This window comes from Notamacropus eugenii, chromosome 4 (assembly GCF_028372415.1).
Source record: "Notamacropus eugenii isolate mMacEug1 chromosome 4, mMacEug1.pri_v2, whole genome shotgun sequence".
Lineage (NCBI taxonomy): Eukaryota > Metazoa > Chordata > Mammalia > Diprotodontia > Macropodidae > Notamacropus > Notamacropus eugenii.
Genome location: NC_092875.1, coordinates 148,008,741 through 148,028,462, shown reverse-complemented (window position 1 = coordinate 148,028,462; position 19,722 = coordinate 148,008,741). Strand labels below are relative to the sequence as shown.

General features: G+C 41.8%; 1 long non-coding RNA gene across 1 annotated transcript; it reads right to left on the bottom strand.

The window, feature by feature from the left end:
- Positions 1-1,560: 1,560 nt before the first annotated feature.
- On the bottom strand, positions 1,561-16,956 carry LOC140498271 (uncharacterized). Its single transcript, XR_011965046.1, has 4 exons — positions 16,559-16,956; positions 8,917-9,043; positions 7,417-7,465; positions 1,561-2,291 (listed from the first exon to the last, which is right to left on the bottom strand). It is a non-coding gene; the product is annotated as an uncharacterized lncRNA (long non-coding RNA).
- Between the last annotated feature and the right edge of the window lie 2,766 nt (positions 16,957-19,722).

The window sequence follows — 19,722 nt, the reverse complement described above, 5'->3', positions numbered from 1 at the left end:
ATAAGAAAAATGACTTATGTCTCTACCGTAACCCTGAGAGGTAGGACAAGTATTAATATCCTCATTGTGTACATGAAAAAAATGAAATTTAGAGAGGTTGTTATGTGGCCAAGGCCACACAGCTAGTAAGCCCCAGAGCTTGAACTGACTTAATCCTGACTCTGAGGCCCACAATGACTCTCCCTACTAAGTCTAAAGAGGTCTTTGAAATAATCCAGTTCAATTCCATGATTCTGTATCTAGCAGGTGTGTCTAGAAGTAATGAGTCTAGATGAAAAAATTAAGGCCCAGAGAGAAAGTGCCTTCCTAGTCTCTTGTTCCAAATATCCAGTAAAAATCTGTTGAATGTCTCCTTTGTGAACAGGTACAGGTTATGGTCCTTGCCCCTGGGAATTTACAATCTAACTGGAGAAACAAGATACACACACATATGTATACGTGTGTGTGTATATATACATATATGGATATATGTATGTGCATATAGATGTGTATATATAGACATATACATATATGTATATGTGTGTGTGTATATATATATATATTTATGAAGTATTTAGGCAACAGTAGCTGATTAGATGCAGTAAGAGCTCACAAGAGATAAATTTATCAAAGGATCCTTCATTGGCATGGTCGTTAACCTTGAGGGATGACTGTGATTTGGACACATAGAAGATAAAAAAGAAACCATTCCAAAGGCACATGGTGGGCCATTGAGTCTGGAACCAAAGGTTTGTGAGAGCAGTAATGGATAGGACTATATAGGAAAGGGGGAACCCAAATACATAGAGGATCTTGAAAGCCAGACAAGGGCATTCGTACATGAAAAGGAAGGCAATGAAGGGTCAGTGTAGGGAATGTGGCATAAGAACAGCAACTTGCGTAAGGTTTTAAGGTTAACAAAGCACTTTCCTCACAATTCACTAGATAGGAAGGTGGCATAGTATATAGAGTGCCAGACTTAGGGTCAGGAAGTCCTGTGTTCAAGTTTGACTTCAGACTTACTGAAGCTGTGTGACTCTAGGTAAGTTATTTAATTTCTCAGACACAGTTTTCTCATCTAAAAAATGGGGATAATATTTTACCTTGCTGGATTGCTGTGAGGATCAAGTGAGCTAACACATGAGCCACTTTCCAAACCTTAAAGTACTGTATAGATTCTTCTTGGTGTTGTCCCTAGGAGATAGGTAGAAGTATTATTCCTACCATTTATAGATGAGGAAACCAAAATCCACAGGAGTAAAGTGACTTTTCCAGGACCACACAGACTAAGTAATGATCAGAACTCGGATTCAAACCCAGGTCTTCTGCTTTAAGGTTTGTTTCCTATAATCAAAGTCAGGGCATATTTGGGGAAAATTCAGCCTTTAACAATATGCAGGATGGATTAAAAGAAGGCACAGAGACCAGATGTAACCACATCCCATAGACTCTCTGTTACAACAGTCCAGACAGGAGATGAAGAGGACCTGGTACAGGGTGGTGTCAGGGGAAGTGGTAAGAAAGGGCTGACTCTGACAGACATAGAAAGAATTTAATAATAGCATTTAATAACAGCTTGGATGGAAAGGGTGAAGGAGAGGGAAAAGTCAAATTTGTGTCAGGCTTGGCTAAGTTCCCCTGCTATATAGTGGTCTACAATTAAAGGTGTGGTCATATCTCTGCCTCTGCCAACACCCTACGAGTAAACCTCTCTAAAGACAGTCAGTGCATGCCAAATGTCTCCACTAACCTAAGACTACCCTATCTCCTGGAAGAGACTTCCCTCATCTTGCCTATCAGAGAACATATGAAGATATCCTTAGTCTAAGGCATTGGGGTAGACAGGGTTCGGAGGCCTGGAGTCAAAAAAGCTGAGGTTCACATCTAACCAAGGATCACCTAGACAAGTGACCTAACCTCTGTTTGTCCCTATCATGCCTCTAAATGCTGGCGTGATAATGATATGTTTTCTAGCATGAGAGATTTCAATAATTGACAGAGACAGGAAAATTGTGAAGAATCTCTATGATGTACTTGCAAGAAGACCATTTGAGTTGGTATTCCCAAGATGTTGGTTCTTGGCTCTGTTCTACTACCAGCCAGTGAGTGGTATGACCTTCGGTAAGTTGCTTCATTTGCTTAGGCCTCAGTTTTCTTATATATGTAGCTGTCAGCTCTTCAGAGTGGAGGAAAGAAAGAAGCCTGTGTAGAACTCTCTCTTCCCTCCTTAAAAAGAAGAGAGGCTTGCTGCCTGTGAATGGGGGAAAGTGATTTTTCCCCAGGTTCTGAAGAAGCTTGCTCTGGTCCTCCATCTGGTTAAATGATGAGAAAGAGAAGTTTTTGCAAAAGGTTAGTGGAGGTTTGCATTGCCCACCCTATAAGTACACAGTTAAGAAAAGTTTTTCCCACCACAGGAGGGAAGAGTAATAGATATGAGAAATAGAAGAGGGAAAAAAAGGCCAAGGTATTATGGAAATGACAGGTTGGGTGAATATTGAGCTGTGTCTATGGCAAAATAAGCATGAGAATCTCCAGGGAGAGGCTAAAAGGAAAAGCCACATGGTGAGAGACCAGCTGTGCATAGAGTAGAGGAAAAAAGCCATCCAGGACACAGGCTCAACCGTTTAGTGAAGTCCTTGGCTCTTGGACCTTCCAGGAGTATCCTCCAGCTAGATGAAGACCAAATCTGTGTTTTTATTACCAGAGTAGTGAGTTTAAGGGAGCTCCAGGACCAATCTCATTAATGTTTCTCCTAATCTCATCCTTTTCCCTAACTCCCCTATTTCTGTGGAGGATACTACCTCCATAGAAATGGGCAGCTTTTTGGGCAGCTAGGTGGCACAGAAGATAGAACACTGGGACTGAAGTCAGGAAGATCTGAGTTTAAATCCATCCTCAAACACTTACCACCTGTGTGATCTTAGGCAAGTCATTTAACCCTGTTTACCTCACTTCCTCACCCGTAAAATGAGCTGGAGAAGGAAATGGCAAATCACTCCAGTATCTTTGCCAAGTAAACCTCAGAAAGGGGATCATGAAGAGTCAGGCATGACTGAAATTACCGTACATCAGCACCACCCTTACAGTCCTCCAGGTTTGTAATCATAGACTCATCCTTGATCCTTTTCTTTCTTTCCCCTGTTCCTGCCTCACCTCCCAATCAGTTGTCAAATCTTGGTGAATCCACCTTTATAACATCTCATGGTTGTTCTTTTCTCTTCCACTCATACAACCACTGCTTAATTCAAGCCTGTATCACCTCATCTGGACTATTATAATAGCCTCTTAATTTGTCTCCACTCTCTCATCTGCCATTCCAACACCTGCTGAGTCAGTATTCCTAAAGCATGTGTCTGATCATGGCATTCTCCTGCTCAAGAAATGTCAATGTCCCCCTAGTGCCTCAAGGATAAAATTCAAATGCCTTTTTGGGGCATTTAAAGCCCTTCACAATCTAGCTCCAATTCTTTCTAGCATGATTTTATATGATTTTGCCTTATTTACCCTCACCTTCCTCCAGGCTATTACAATACCTCGTCTATATGACGTTCCATCTCATGTTCCAGTGTCCTTCTTTACCCAGGCCTTTCCCTCTTCTTCTTCCCCTTTGCCTCTTGGAATCACTAGCTACTTTCATGAGGCTTCGCTCCCAGGTGAGACTTTTCTGGGTCCTCTAGTTGTTACTGACTCACCAAAATATTTTGTATTTGCTTAGAATTTATTTGAGTAGCTCGGTGGATAGAGCACTGTGCCTGAAGTCAGGAAGACCTGAGTTCAAATCTGGTTTCAAACACTTACTAGTTGGGTGACCCTGAGCAAGTCACTCAACCAATATTTGCCTCAGTTCCTCATTTGTAAAACAGGGGCACACTGGAGAAGGAAATGGCACACCACTCCAGTATCTTTGCTAAGAAGACACTACAGACAAGTCACAGAGAGTTGAACACAACTGAACAACAACAAAAATTTATCTTCCATTTACTTACCTGTATGCAAATAGTTTCTCTAGTTAAAATGATTGCTCTTTGAGAGATACGACTGTTTTATTTTCATTTCTGGGTACCCAACTTCTAGCACAGTGCTTAATAAATGCATGTTTATTGCATGACTTCAACTGTATGATCAATATCAAATTTTCTTGCCTTTCCAAAGGGTGGGGAAAGGGCAGGAGGGAGGGAGAGAATTTGGAACTCAAAAAAAAAATTTAATGAATGTTAAAAATAAATAAATGATTTAAAAAAAATGCATGTTGAATTTAGTTGAAATTTGCTTGTGGGAGAAAGGAAAAGAATGGGAAAGATACTGTACTCATTTGACAATATGGCTGATACATTTTTTGTTACTTTGATATTAATTTCTGTCCTGATTAAATCTTTACTTTTACAGGGTTCTTTGCCTAGGCCTGTTAGGATATTGGGCAACTAAAAATCCAGGCCTGTGTTAACTGAAGAAATTCCCAGTATAGAGACTGAATGGGGGACAAACTAACCCGTTGCCATTGAAAGTTCCTATCATTTGAGTCCAAGTCCATGGAGTTCACAGAGGAGACACCAGAGACTACACCTTAAAAAAGGGTGTGGGGGAGTTTGGGGGTAGAGTTGGACTAGTTGATATTTAAGATCTCTTCCAGCACTGGTCCCATAATAAGTTCAATTTAATATTTGTTGAACTAGAGGATAACTAGGGCATCTAAACAGAAGTATCTCCAAGGTAATTAGAACACAGGTATGAGGTCAAGGGTTAAGTAGACTTGGAGGTCATTTACATGAATAAAGATGATAGCTGAAGTTGTGAGAATGAATAATTTTCAGCTATATGGAGCAGGGGAGAGAGCACTGGCCCTAGAGTCGGGAGGATCTGAATTCAAATCTGGCCTTGGACACTTACTAGCTGTGTGAGACTATGGGTAAGTCACCTAACTCTGATTGCCAGAGAGAGAGAGAGAGAAGAGAGAGAGAGAGAGAGAGAGAGAGAGAGAGAGAGAGAGAGAGAGAGAGAGAGAGAGAATTTCTCGTTGGGCAAGAATATATAGGGAGAAGACAGTAAACCAAACACAGGGCCTTAGAGAATTCCACAGTTCTAATCCAGGGAATTGTAGCAAAGAATAAAGCAGAGTGGACAGAAATTTAAGAGGAGAACCAGTCAAGAGAGATCATGGGTGTCAAGGGAAGTGATCATTTTTAAAAAGTGGAAGGCAGTGAATATTGATAAATGCTAGGGCAAGAAGTGACCTTGGAGTTACCTGGAGGGAGATCATCACTAGTAGCATAATACAGTAAAAAGAACAGTGCTTTGGATGTAAGACTTCTGGTTCAACTCTGCTCTTTGCTATCTATGTCATCTCCTTTGGGTCTTAGTTTCTTCATCTGTAAAATGAGAAGGGTTGGACTACATAATCTCGTAAGGACCTTCCAGATTGAAATCTCATGAGCCTAATCCATTCCAATTTCAACCATGTACCAGAGGGAAAATGAATATGAATGAATGGAAAAAGAATCCTGATGAAGTCTTAGAGGGAATGACTGGAAAAAAAAAGTTATGATATTAATTCATTTTTAATGTAACTCATTTCTAAGTAAGGTTAAGTGGTTGTATTGATTTTTGATGTTAATTTTCTTAAAACATTTAAAAATACATCCTATGATGCATTTTCAATAAGAGTAGGGGGTGGGATGGGAGTAGTGGAGGCCAAAGAAGTGGAATCAAAAGCGGATTACAAGGATTTAATTAGGAAAGGCAAGCAATGCTGACTAAGTAGTCACAGAATATATATTCTAGAAGCTTGGCAATGAAAGGCTGGAGAAAGCTAGAATGTTAGCTAGTGAAATCAGCAGAGAAAACATTCTATTTAGCATAAGGCAGACCCAGGCATGGGTGAAAGCAGAGGGGAAGAAAACCCATGGCCAAATCAGATGGAGGATGCCAGAGTGGGAGGGGATAGTTGTGGGAGTGTGCCAGGTTGGGCACATGGACTTGCTTGATTAATTACCCCTCAGTATTACCTCTGTCAGAGAGAGACTGGGCATTCCATTCATCTAAAATGTGCCCTTTCCTCTAGTGCCCTACTCCTATTGAATACCTTGGCAGGGGCTTCTTGCTTAAACTTTCTTCCCTTGAAATCCACATGAGAATTATTTTGGAAAGGATCTGCTCTTATAAGCAGCAGTGTGGCTGCTACCCCGTGGCTGCTCGCTGGTTAGGAGCCATGAGGTCAATCCTTGCCTGGAGAGCTCATTTAAAGGGATTGTTGTAGGAAAAGTGCATGTATCCTTTGACCCAGTGGTGCCACTCACTATTAGATCTATATACTAAAGAAATCAAAAAAAGAAAAAAAGGACCCATACGCACAAAAATGTTAATGGTAGTTCTTTTTGTGGTGGCAAAGACCAAATTAAAGGGGTCACCCATCAGTGGGAGAATAGTTGAACAAATATGTAAATGTAATGAAATACCATTGTGTCACAAGAAATGATGGAAGGAGATGGTTTAAATGAAACCATGTATGAATTGAGGCAGAGTAAAGCAAGCAGAATGGGGCATCTAGGTGGTGCAGTGAATAGAGTATTAGGTTTGGAATCTGGAAGGCTCATCTTTAGGAGTTCAAATCTGGCTTCAGACACTTACTATCTGTGTAAGCGTAGGCTATTCGCTTCAGTTTCCTCAACTGTAAAATGTGGATAATAGTAGTACCTACCTCCCAAGATTTTTGTGAGGATCAAATGAGTAAATTCATAAAGTATTTAGCATATATCTGGCATATAGTAAGCATTATATAAATGCTAACTATTATTATGGTGAAGATTGACCCATTGGACAATGGCACATTTACCCATAACATTGTTTGTCTAAATGGGATTTTCCTGTAATCTGTGACTTCTCTGAGATTCACCAATTTCTGTTTAATAAAATAGAGGTATGTGACTCTTGGGGAAAATTTCTAGCCTAGTCATAAAATGTAACAGACAATAGACCTTAAGTCAACTGAAAATTACCAACATTACGTTCACTTTTGTTGTTCAGTCATTTCAGTCATGTCCAACTTTTTGTTACCCCATGTGGGGTTTTCTTGGCAGAGATATGGGAATAGTTTGCCATTTCCTTCTCCATCTCATTTTCCAGATGAGGAAACTGAGGCAAACAAGGATAAATGACTTGCCCAGAGTCACACAGCTAGTAAGTATCTGAGGCCAGGTTTGAACTCAGGCAGGTGAGTTTTCCTGACTCTAGGCCTGGCACTCTATCCACCATGCCACCTCGCTGCCCTAAGCCCACTTACTCTGGGGTTGTTTTTCCTCTTGAAAGGGGAGATGGGTTTGACATGCTTTAAAACCAAGTACTCTTTCATATTTACTTCTCCTCTCTACCACCTTTCAAGCGAGTGAAGATATTACAGGGTGAGGGATTCCCTTCAGTCACCTCCCCCATCACCTTTTTTACCTGTATATGTTCACATGTAGAGAGTACCTCTTGTGTGGTTTTCTTCTTCCTAGGTGAAGATATTATTTATTATAATAAGCAAAACTGACCAACACACAATTGCAATGCCAGAGTATGCAACATTAAAATGTCCCTTTCTACCAACATGGATCTCTGTTTCATTAACTGACCTCTAGATCCAAGACTTGCCTTTGCATAAATCCAAGATTAGCTATCGTTTAGTGAGGTTCCCCTCTCATCCATTCACATTATTCTAGCCTTTGCATATTTTACCCTCCTGGTTCTATTTTCTCCGCATCATAGTTCATACCTATGTATAGAGGAGCATTTTATGGAGTCTTGAAGTTCTCAATATAGCACTGATTGCCCTTCTTGAGATGCTTGGTGTCTGATGTTTGAGGTAGGGATCAGATTGGTTAGCTATTATTTGTTCTTCGTTCTCAAAGAGGGCCATGACATCAGGAAGGTGATGCCATGACATGCAAGTGAATTGGATTTAAGTGAGGGAAGGCTTGTGCAGAATCAACAGTCTCACTTTCTCCTCCTGAGTCATCTGGGTCCAGTGACCAGATATGGATTAGGACAACTGGAGATGACCCAGGATGCAGAAGGAGACCTTGGCCTTTTCAAGCAAGGCTAATGATGGAGGAAGCAATGAAAGACACAAGGAGAGCAAAAGGAAAATGACATTGTGGGAGAGAGGAAAAGTATGACTGATACCAGGTATACTAGAGCTGTGACTCCTTCCCCAAAGATGGTGGAATAGCCAGTAATCTCTCCCCTGCCCACAATGGACAGAGTAGTCTGGTGAAGCAACTTTCCACCTCAGTCCAGACCAGTAAACAGCATCTGAGATATTATCTATCCACACATATCCCAGCAGCTATGAGACTACCCCAGGCTTTGGTGGGAAAAGGAATCAGCAAGCTGGATGAGAAGCCATGTGTGTGAGGAGTGTATGTGGCAAGCTCTACAACCTGTCTTAACATTGTCCTTAGACTGAGAATTGTTCTAAGTGTTACGAGACATAGCCTAACTGGCAGTTATCTGGACTCTGAGCCACCCTGTTGTCTGAATGCCAGAGTGGGAGTAAGGAGAACCTTGACCATGATAAGGGATTGCGTCTGACACAGTTTATGCTGCCAGCATTTGCATACCTTTTGATAGGACTATTTTTCCCTAGTCTAACTAAAATGTTCTAAGTCAGGAAAAATCAAAATTTTCTGGTTGTGTTATCCTGGACAAGTCATTTAGTTTCTTCACACTCTCAGGTAACTTTCTAAGACTATAAATGCCAACTGAAATGATAGGGGGAAATGACTACCAGGAGCTACTTATATCAGTGATAGCACAGGTCCAGTCCTATCTCTCTGAGGTCAAAATGAATACTTTTTAATAGCTCAGTCTAAAACAGAAGCATTTCTTGAGACTGAGCATATTGAACCCAAATTGAATAGATTCTCAAAATAATTTGGAAACAGTCTTAAGGGGATTGCTTACCTTTGTTACAGAAGTATTTCTATATTTCTCTGAATTCCTCATACTGGTTTCTTATATCACAATAATATTTCATCTTGTTTACATACTGTATTTTGTTCATTCATCTCCCAATAAATGAGCATCCATTCTTTTTAAAAAAAAAAATTTAAATACTATTTTATTTTTTCCAATTACATATAGAGACAATTTTCAACATTCATTTTTTGAAAGGTTTTGAGTTCCAAATTTTTCTCCCTTCCTCTCTTCTCTACCCCCTCCCCAAGATGGCAAGCAATCTGTTATAGGTTGTGTGTAGAGCATCTACTTTTCTAATTTTTTGCTTCCACAAAAAGTTCTGCTATGACTATTTTGTCGTATACGGAACCTGCCTTTCTATATTTGGCATCCTGATGTAATACAAGTTGACAAACTATATTCCTAAAACCATATAAGTCCTCAGTTCATGAAGCTTATGGGATTCTTACTACCTCTACAATAAAATACAAATGTTGTAGTTTGTTATTCTACTGTGGACCTTCTAAAATCTGCTTTCTACCAATCTTTCTTATCTTATTCCACATATTCCCCTTCACACTCAGCATTTTAACAGCATAGATTATATACTCATTCTGTTGTACATTTATGATGGGGTACAGACTCTGGGAACCCCCCTGAACTCTTTCATGAATCTTCCCACTTGATTTGAGGCTGTCTTTCATTATTGCTTTGTCCAGTTGTCTTTGACTGCTTCCCATCCTTGATTCTATAAAGTACCCTTAACCCACCCTAGACCTCCATAGTCTGTTACCTCCTGCTTGTGTCCAGCTGTTTCCCACCCTTGTTCACCTCAAAATCCCACTCTCTTGGTTCTGACCTCTAGTTATCGCAGTTCCGTCAAGATCCCCCTTAGATTCCTCCTCAAGACTCTCCTTAAACCCCTCCTCTCATCACGCTAGACTACTAGACCATCCCCAGATCCCTCCCACAGCCTTTCTGTATATAAAATCCTTTTTGTCTCCATGAAGGTACTCAGATTCTATCTAACTCAGATTCAATCTGGCCCACTTGTCGATAGAAGCCTCACAAATGGTGAGGCTTCTTAAGAGTTAACCCAATATGGTGAATCTTAAATAAATTTTGTTTTTCTTTGGCTAATAGAAGACTTGAGTTGAATTCATTTGAGCAGGACCCAGGGTATTGGTATTTTGGGGTCCTAAGCACCCCAAACCATAACATATGGTTCCCTGACCTCAACACTTAGGGGTTTAGGAGAGCCTCTCCTCTCAGACATTGGCTAGAGTCCCTATCAGCTATGTTCTCCCAGTTATAGGGATCCAAATACCTTAATTCCATTAACTACTTATATCAGATTAGCTTTTGCAAAAGATTGTTTCAAAGAATAAACATAAAAATTCCCTGTAAACTACCCCCCCCCCCCCACATACTTGGTAGGGTATAATCCCTTCTATATCACCTTGATCTCTGGGGAAGGGATGGAGATTAGACTCAGAGTTTAACTTGGTTCCTGCATAGCATTAGTCCCATCAAGTTCAAGTCCAAATCTCCCCCTAGGCTTGTATCCTGGCCCTAACTTCTCAGAATCTTCTTGCTGGGCTACGTACAATGTCTGATCCATAATTCTGGGCTCTAATATCCCCCTGGCTCAAAAATCTTGATCAGTACTCTACTCTGCGCACCTAGAACCAAAAAGGACGAAGGTAGGAGACCAAAATCCCAATCCGTATTGTCCAAGTCATATGGCCAAAGGAAAGGGGAAGGTGGCCCTCAGGTCCTCCCCTGGTACATGAAGGAGTGGTCTTTCATGACCACATGAAGTGAATCCTTCACCCCAGAAGTGTGGGAGAGAGCAACTGTGTTTAGTTAGATTTTAAAATACAGACAGTTCTGGCTTTGCAACCCGTGGAAAAATGTCTGCTTTCAACCCCATGGTAGCCCAGTGAAGAATGTCCAGTCATGTACCAAAGTATTCCTGTCTCCCAGGATCATGTCTGAAGCATGTCCCACATAGGTGACACCATTTTAGGTGGTCTGGGCATGCACCAAACGTATGATTCCATGAAATGAACTCTCTAAGCCTCAGTTTTACCCTCTCTAAAACAGGAATTGGTTTATTATGGGGAAAGCGCTGGACACATGGAAGCTATTATTTTTCAGATAGTGGAAACTGAAGACCTGGGGATGGGGTTGGGGCGGGGCGGGGTGGGGGGAGTGTGGGCAGCAGTAAGTGCCTTCTGTGTTATTACAGAGGCCTCAGAAAAGCATCTGGATTTAGTTCCTCCTCAACTTCTCGGAGAACGATCACTTCCCTGTAGTTCACTGGGTTATTTGCCTCTGTTGCCCTCAGGACATTGTTTCCACCCCCAGTTTAGCTTAACTAGGGCTGAAATATCTTGGTTCTCCCCGCCCCCTCAACAAACCCGGGGGGGATTTTTTGCACATTACTATGTGTTCATGTGTAAATCAATTAACATAAATTGTTAACTTCATGCAGAGTCCTAACTTCAAGTGTGTGAGCTAAAATTACGTTTGTCACTCCTTATCGTCCCCTTCAAGGTCCCTTAGGAGAGGTATGACTCATGACCTAGCCTTGAGGGACAATTCTGAGGACACAGGAAGAAAGGAATTGTGAAATAATCACCACCATGATAATAGCTAATATTTATAGAGTACTTCAGAGTTTAGAAAGCATTTTGTATGTTGTCTCATTTGAACCTCAAGATAACTCTGTGAGGTGTGGTTCAGTCATTTTTTCAGTCATGTTTGGCTCTTTGTGATCCCATTTGGGGTTTTCCTGACAAAGCTACTGGAGTGGTTTTCCATTACTTTCTCCAGCTCATTTTACAGATGAGGAAATTGAGGCAAACAGGGTTAAGTGACTTGTCCAGGGTCACACAACTAGTAAGTATCTGAAGCTGGATTTGAACTCAGGTCTTCTGATTTCAGGCCCAGCACTCTATCCACTGAGCCTCCCAGCTACCTATCTCTGTGAGGTAGAAACCATTCTTAATCCTGTTTCCCAAATGAGAAAATTAGGATAAAGAGATTAAGTGCCCAAGGTCACACAAAAACCCTGGAAAGAAAGGTGTTGTTTTTATCCTCCTTTTGCAAATGAGGAAGCAGTCTGGGAGAGGTTAAGTAACTTGCTCAGGGTCTTAGAGCTAGTGAGCATGTGGGGCAGAACTTGACTCCAAGACCTGTCTGCTCTATCCACTGTGCCACCTTGGTAACTCTCAAAAAGGGGTCGTCCTTAGGAAGTATATTGATTTATATTTAAATTTGTATATAAAATAGATATCACAGTATATATCCATTTACATTTATATCACTATAATAGTAAACATCCATTATCTCACTTGATTCTTACAACAACAATAATAGCTAACATTTTTATAGCGCTTTCTATATGCCAGGCACTACGCTAAGCAATGGGGATACAAAAAGAAGCCAAACCCAGAAACAACATGCAGACAAACATGGCAAAGGTTTGTTCTGAATGCCAAACCTCTGCTTGCCCATGGAGAACTCACACAAAGATGGTCAAAAGAAGAGATACAAAGATACTCTCAAGGTCTCTCTTTAGAACAACTTGATTGTGTGACGTGGGAGACACTGGCACAGGACGACTCAGCATGGCATGCTTGCATCAGAGAAGATGCTGTGCTCTATGAGCAAAGCAGAATTGAAGTAGTTCAAAAGAAATGCGAGATGCACAAGTTTAGAGAATCTACCCCAAAGGTTCCCATGGATTATTTGGGCACCACCTGAGGTAGAGCGTTCTGAGCTCCTATTGGTCTGATCAGTCACAGTCCAGCACATTGTAACTTGACCTTAACAGAGTGTTGTCATTATGGTCCTCTTTGAGAATGAAACAATCAAAAGCTACATAGGAAATAATGAGCAGAGGGAAGGCACCAAATTGCAAAGGGTTGGAAAAGGCATGATCTTAGTTGAGATTCAAAGGAAGCCAGAAAGGTCAGCAGTGAGAGAGGAGGAGGGATTGGACATGAAGGTATGGAGTATAATGAGGGACACAGCATCTACTCAAGAGCTGGACTGTCTTTGTCATGGAACAGCTAGGAGTCCAGTGTCACTGGATGAAAGAGTATATGTGGGAGTACGGTAGGGGAATATTGGAAAGGTGGGAGAGAGCTAGGTTATGAAGGGCATTGAATGCCAGAGAGAGAATTTTGAATTCATTCCTGGAGGCAACAAGAGGCCATTGGCATTTATTGAGGGGAGAGGGGAACATGATGAGACCTGAGTTTTAGGAATATCACTTCAGTGGCTGAGTGGAGGATGGATTGGAGTGGGGAAAGACTTGAGGTAGGCAGACCTACCAGTAGGCTATTGTAATAATCAAGCTGTGAGGTGATAAGGGCCTGTACTCATGATAGGGGGTGGTAGTGTCAGAAGAGAGAAAGGAGCACATCTGAGAGATGTTGCAAATATTAAATCAATAGGCCTTCACAACAGCTTGGATTTGGGTTATGGGAGGTAGTGAGGCATCCATGACTCCTAGGTTGTAAGCCTGAGAAAGTAGGAGGATGGTGTTACCCTCTACAGTAATAAGGAAGGTAGGAGGAGTGGAGGGTTGGGGAAAAGATGCCTTCTGTTTTGAATATATTGAGTTTAAGATATCTAATGGACATCCAGTTTGAGCTGTCTGAAAGAGAAGTTGAAGATGTGAGACTGGAGATCAGCAGAGAGACAGGGGCAGGAAAGGTAGATTTGAGAATCATAAGCACAGAGATGGTAATTAAATTCACAAGAGCTGATGAGATCACCAAGTGAAGTATGGGGTTGGAGAAGAGAACAGGGTCAAGGAGAGAATCCTGAGGGATACCTATAGTTAGAGGGTGTGATCTGAAAGAGGATCCAGCAAAGGAGACAGGGAAGGAGCAGTGAGATAATTAGGAGAACAAGGAAAGAGTTAGGGTCCTGATAATTTAGACGGAAAGGAATATCAGGGCAGTGAGGTGGCACAGTGAATAGAGCACTGACCCTGGAGTCAGGAGGACCCGAGTTCAAATTCAGTCCCAGACACTTGACACTTACTAGCTGTGTGACCTTGGGCAAGTTGCTTAACCCCAATTGTTTTGCCTTCCCCCCTCCAAAAAAAATGGGGAATATCAAAGAGGAAAGGGTGATCAATAGTGTTAAAGGCTGCAAAGAAGTCAAGGAAAATGAGGATTGAGAAAAGGTCATTCGATTGGGCAACTAAGAGATCTTTGGTAATTTTTGAAAGAGTAACTTTGATGTAATGATAAAGGTCTCATTTTACAGATTTGAGACAGAGGTTAAGTGACTTGCCTAGGGTCACACAGTTGGTTAGCAACTGTGACTGAATTTAAACTCAGCTCTTTGTGACTCCAGACCTAGAGATCTATCTACTGTGCCACTTAGATGCCTCATAACCCTGGGTCCTCCATGTATCATAATCTTTCATTTATAGTTAAAGAAACTGAGGCTTAGGCAGTAAAAAGCTTCATGGAGCTTAGTATAGTGGGCACTATCAATGAGAAAAGTCCCCAGGCCTTAATTCCCCATTATTCTTAGGGTTAACAGAATGTCAGTTATTGGGAGAAGCTCCTTAGACTACATTTCCCAGAAGACTGACTGGCAGGCTGCCTAGTGGTGATATCACTAGGCAGACAGATTGAAGGGCGGTATCTAATGAGTGCCAAGTTTAAGCTGGCTATGGCTGGGGAAGGGGGAAGGGCAGACTGATGAGGGGCCCCATAGAGCACCACTGCAGTGGTGTCCCTGATCCAAGAGACACAATCTTGACAACCCTAGATAAAAGCTTCATAGATCTCCAGCTCGCCCTGAGACTCTGGCAGTTCTCCAACCTGCCCTAAGAGACTCCCATATAATTCCATGAAAGACGTGTCACTGAACCCTGGGCCTTTATTCCGAGGGCCATGAGCTCTGAAAGCAGAAGCCAACTGCAGGGCCAATTTCTGCTGTCCTGGGATTATTAGTGGGGATTGGAGTGCATTTGATTATACTCTCCCTAGAGACTGCCAGGGGATTGTACCCATTTGTGTAGGAAGTAGGGCACAGAAAGATTCTCTCTTGCTCTCCACATTCCTTATATATCCTAATTAAATGATTTTGCTGTTGGATTTGTGACTCTTATGGTCTGGTAATAGTGCTTTATTGGGCAACGATTTACATAATTGATTATTCAAAACAATGGCCCTAGACCTAGGAAAAATAGTAAGGGGTTCCAGAACCAGAGTTCTCAGGGGTCCAAGTCCTTACAGAAATAAACATCAGAGGCAACATTCAAATCTATGTCTTTCTTGAGTCCAAATTCAGCTCTTCATGATCCAGCGGATGGAGCACGGGGCCTGAAGTCAGAAGACCTGAGTTCCAATAAAAGCCTCAGGCGGGTATTAACTTTGGGACCCTGGGTAAGCTAATTAACCTCTCTCGGCCACAGTTTCCTCATCTGTAAAACGACTGTGATAATAATAGCACATTAGTCCCCCTGCCCACAATTGTTGTGAGGATCCAATGAGATTTGAAAACCACTTTGCAAGCCTTAAAGAAATAAATGCTAGCAATGATCATCATTATTACACCAGATTCTTCTCTAATATTAAAACATTCCCTGCAGTCTATAATGAAACACTTGGGTCGAATCTTTCATAGCCAAAGGAAATTACCATGAAGAAATTGTCTCCATATCTTGAAAAAACAAAAACTAAGCAATATCTGTCCAAAAGCTAGAAGTTCCATTTTTTTGCGATTCATCTTTTTTAAAAAGCTGAACAACTTCTGCCTTCCAACCTCATCCCTCAAACTGAAACGGCCCTCTCCAAAATTACCAATGATAGCTTATTTGTTGATTTTTAAAATTGTATTTGATCTCCCTCTTCAATTATATGTTAAAACAATGTCGAAACTTTTTAAAAAAAAGTTTTGAGTTCCAAATTTTATCCCTCCCCTCTTCTTTCCTCCTCCCTTCCTTTCCTTATCCCTGAGACTGTAAGCAATTTGATATAGATTATACATGTGAAATCAATGATGCCTCAGTTGCTAAAACCAAGTGCCTTTTCTCAGACTTTATCCTTCTGGACTTCTTTGCAGTTGACACCATGAACACCTCCCCTCCTGGATACTCTCTCTGATCCTCAGTTTTCATGACACTGTTCTCTTGGGTCTTTTCCTACCTGCTTGGCTGTTCCTTCTATCAGTCAGTCAGTAAACATTTATTAAGCACCTACTGTGTGCCAGACCCTGTGTACTTCTCCATCTCCTTTGTTAAATACTCTTCCATGAGTCACCAATACCTGTGGGTGTTGGCCAACACTCTATCCTGGGCCCTTTTCTCTTCTTTCTATACTCTGTTCTCTATACTTTCTATACTATACTTATTATCTGCCAGAGTTTAATGATCATCTCTCTGCAGATTATTTCCATATCTATTTATCTAACCCAAACTTTCTCCTGAGCCCCACTACAATATCACCAATTCCCTGCTGGATACTTTGAACAAGGTATCCCATAAGCATCTCAAATTCAGCATGTCCAAAACAGAATTCATTAGCTTTCCCTCAAAACCCAGGCCTCTTTTGAACTTCCTTATTTCTATTGAGAGTATTATATTTCCAGTCAGCCTGGATTTCTCACTCACCTGACATGTCCTGTCAGTTATCAAGTCTTCTCCATCACACCTCCCCAACATCTCTGTCATTTTCTCTTCATTAACATGGCCACCACCTCAGTCAAAAACCTATATCACTTTTTGTTTAAACTATTCCAATTATCTCATAATTGGACTCCTGCTTTCAAATTTTCCCCCTTCTACAAACCATCCATTCACACTGCTTCCAAAGTGATGGTCCTGAATTACAACCATGTCACTACCCAGCTCCAGAATCTGCCATGACTCCCTGTTACTGCTAGGAGCAAATACAAACTCTGCTTTTGTATTTAAGTCCTTCACAACCTGGCTTCAACCTGTATCTTTGGATTTATTACATGATATTCTCCTTTAGATACTCTAATCTGTAGCCAAACTGGCCTTCTAACTGTTCTTCATACATAGAATTCCATTTCCTTTCCCAGACTGTTCCCCACCCCCTCCCCACGCCTGGAATGCATTTCTCCTCACCTCTGCCACTAGAAATCCCTCACTGCCTTAAAAGATCAGCTCAGTTGCTAACTCCTACGTGAGGTCTTTCCTGATCCTCCCAGCTGCTAGTACCTTCCCATCCCCACTCACCCCAAATAGCCTAGTATTTAACTCTGTATATATTGCACATATTTGTATGATGACATGCTGCCTCTGTGGATAGAAGGTAAAGTTCTTAAGATCAAGAACTGTTTATTTTTTATGTTTGTATCCCCAGGGCCTGGCATAATGTCGAGCACATAGTAAGAGTTTAACAGATGAATGCTGCTTGATTGCACTGAATCTCTGGCCATGGGAACCCAACTCTGATTCAATGTCTCTGGTGAAGTTTCTAGAAGGGAAACCTTCCATTAGCAAAAATTTCAGAGGCCATAGTTCTTCTTGGATGGCCAAGAAGAACTGGGAATAAATCTATCAGCCAGCTGGCTGTCTGCCCAAAAGGAACCTAAAACCCAGCTTTAGATAGCTGGAGTTCCCAGACAGGGGGGACAGAATCCCTTTACTTTCAGGTGCCGCTTGGGAATCATGAGAAACCCAGGCTGCTATACCTGGGTCCCATCAATTTGAGTTTTGGAAAGGGCATTGGTTTCCTGCTTTCGGCCCAAGTCAGATATATGGCCCTGTATCACCCTCAGCCTTAGGACGGGCTGAAAAGAGCAAAGCTAGGTTTTCCTTCCCTGTCTTGCTCACCAGCATAATCACACCCTGATTGACCCACTATTTGTGAATATGCTAACAGGAATGTTAATGGAGGATTGTGCTGTTGGATCTCAGGACAGTCTGATCTAGAGCTGACCGAGAAAGTGGGAAGCAGGACAGATTCTATCTAAGGAAGGGAAGGGAAAGAGGCCCAGACAGGGGTGGTCTAGGTAACTGGCCAAGGAGAGCTTAAATTTCAAGAAGATTGAGAATGTCTGATAATTTGGGGAAAGGGGAGGGGGGGGGGAGATACCAACCAATACCAATGAAGCACCTACTAGTATGTGTGCTTCCACACTAGTGGTACGGTTCCAGTCCTGGGGGTGGGGGCGGAATACAAAGACTATAGCCAGACTGTTGATCCCCAAGGAGTGGGCCTTGTACTGGGTTGATACAACATGTGCATAGATAAGTAAATGTTAAGGTAGGTGGAGCTGGAAGTTGTCACTAAGGAGGGGAAGGATAGGAAAAAGCTTCATTTAGTTAAGTTTTGAAGGAGGATGAGGATTCTAAGAGGCCCAAGAGGGGATATGGTGAGAAAGGAAGGGAACAAGAATTTATTAATCACCTATTATGTTCCTGGCACTGTACCAAGTATTTGACAAATATTGTATGAAGGGATTCATTCCAGTCATGGTGATAGGGTATCAGCTCTCCTGAAATCTTCCCACTTAATCTGGTTTTTCATACCCAAATCTGTTACCCTTAACCCAGCCTGACCCTCCATTGTCCATAGCCTCCAGATTGCCTCTGGCTGTTTCCCATCCTTGATTCTATAAAGTAACCTTAACCCACCCCAGCCCTCCATTGTCTGTTACCTCCCAATTGTCTCCAGCTATTTCCCACCCTGGATCCCATGAAAATCTCTCTCTCTTGGTTCTGCCCTCTAGTCATCCCAGTTCCATCAAGACCCTTCTTAGACTCCTCGTTGAGACCCTCCCTAAACCCCTCCTCCCATTACCCCAGACTACTTGGTCAACCCTAGATCCCTTCCAAATCCTTCTGTATATAAATTCCTTCTTGCCTCCATGAAGGCATTCATATTCAATCCAGCTCAGATTCAATCTAGCTGAGATTCAGTCTGGCCTGCTAGTCAAATACTAGAGTCACAAATGCTTTGGCTCCTTAAGAGTCTACCCAATATGGCGAATCTTTAATAAACTGTTTTACTTTGGCTATAAGAAGACTTGGGTCGAATTCATTCAGGCAGGACCTGGGGGGGTTGGTATTTTGAGGTCTCAAGCACGTCAAATCTCAACATTATGGTTCCCTGACCTCAACATAGTGACAAAAACAAATATGGATAATGGACTGGCAAGTTAGTTCAAGGAGCTGCAAATGGGTCAGGAGGGCTACAACATAGCAATATATTAAAAGGTAATAATATAAAGGGAGTCTGGAATCTCAGTCCTGGCTTTGAACAATGGCTAGCAGATAGTAGAGAGCCAGTTAGGTGGCACAATGAATACAGTGCTGAACCTGGAGTTAGGAAGACTCAACTTCCTGAGTTCAAATCCAGCCTCAGACACTTACTAACTGTGACTTTGGACAAGTCACTTAACTGTTTGCCGCAGTTTCCTCATCTGTAAAATGAGCTGGAGAAGGGAATAGCAAACCACTCCAGTATCTTTGCCAAAAAAACCCCAAATGGGATCACAGAGAGTTGCACACAACTGAAAAATGACTGAACAACAAAACATAGTTTTTGTTTGTTTTCTTCCCATTAGACTGTGAAGGAAGCAGGGACTATCTCCCTTTTCTTTGTATCTCTAACACTTAGCAGGGTGCCTGGCACATAGCTGTCACTTAATACATGTTCTTGAGCGGTGATAAGACCTGAAGGAGGGCAGAGGCCATTTGGATGGAGACAATGGGAGGAATATACACCTCATTTTGGAGGATTCCCTTGAAGGCTTTACTCCCACTGCTGAGTCAAGGAAGGCCAGAATAGAATGGGCCATACC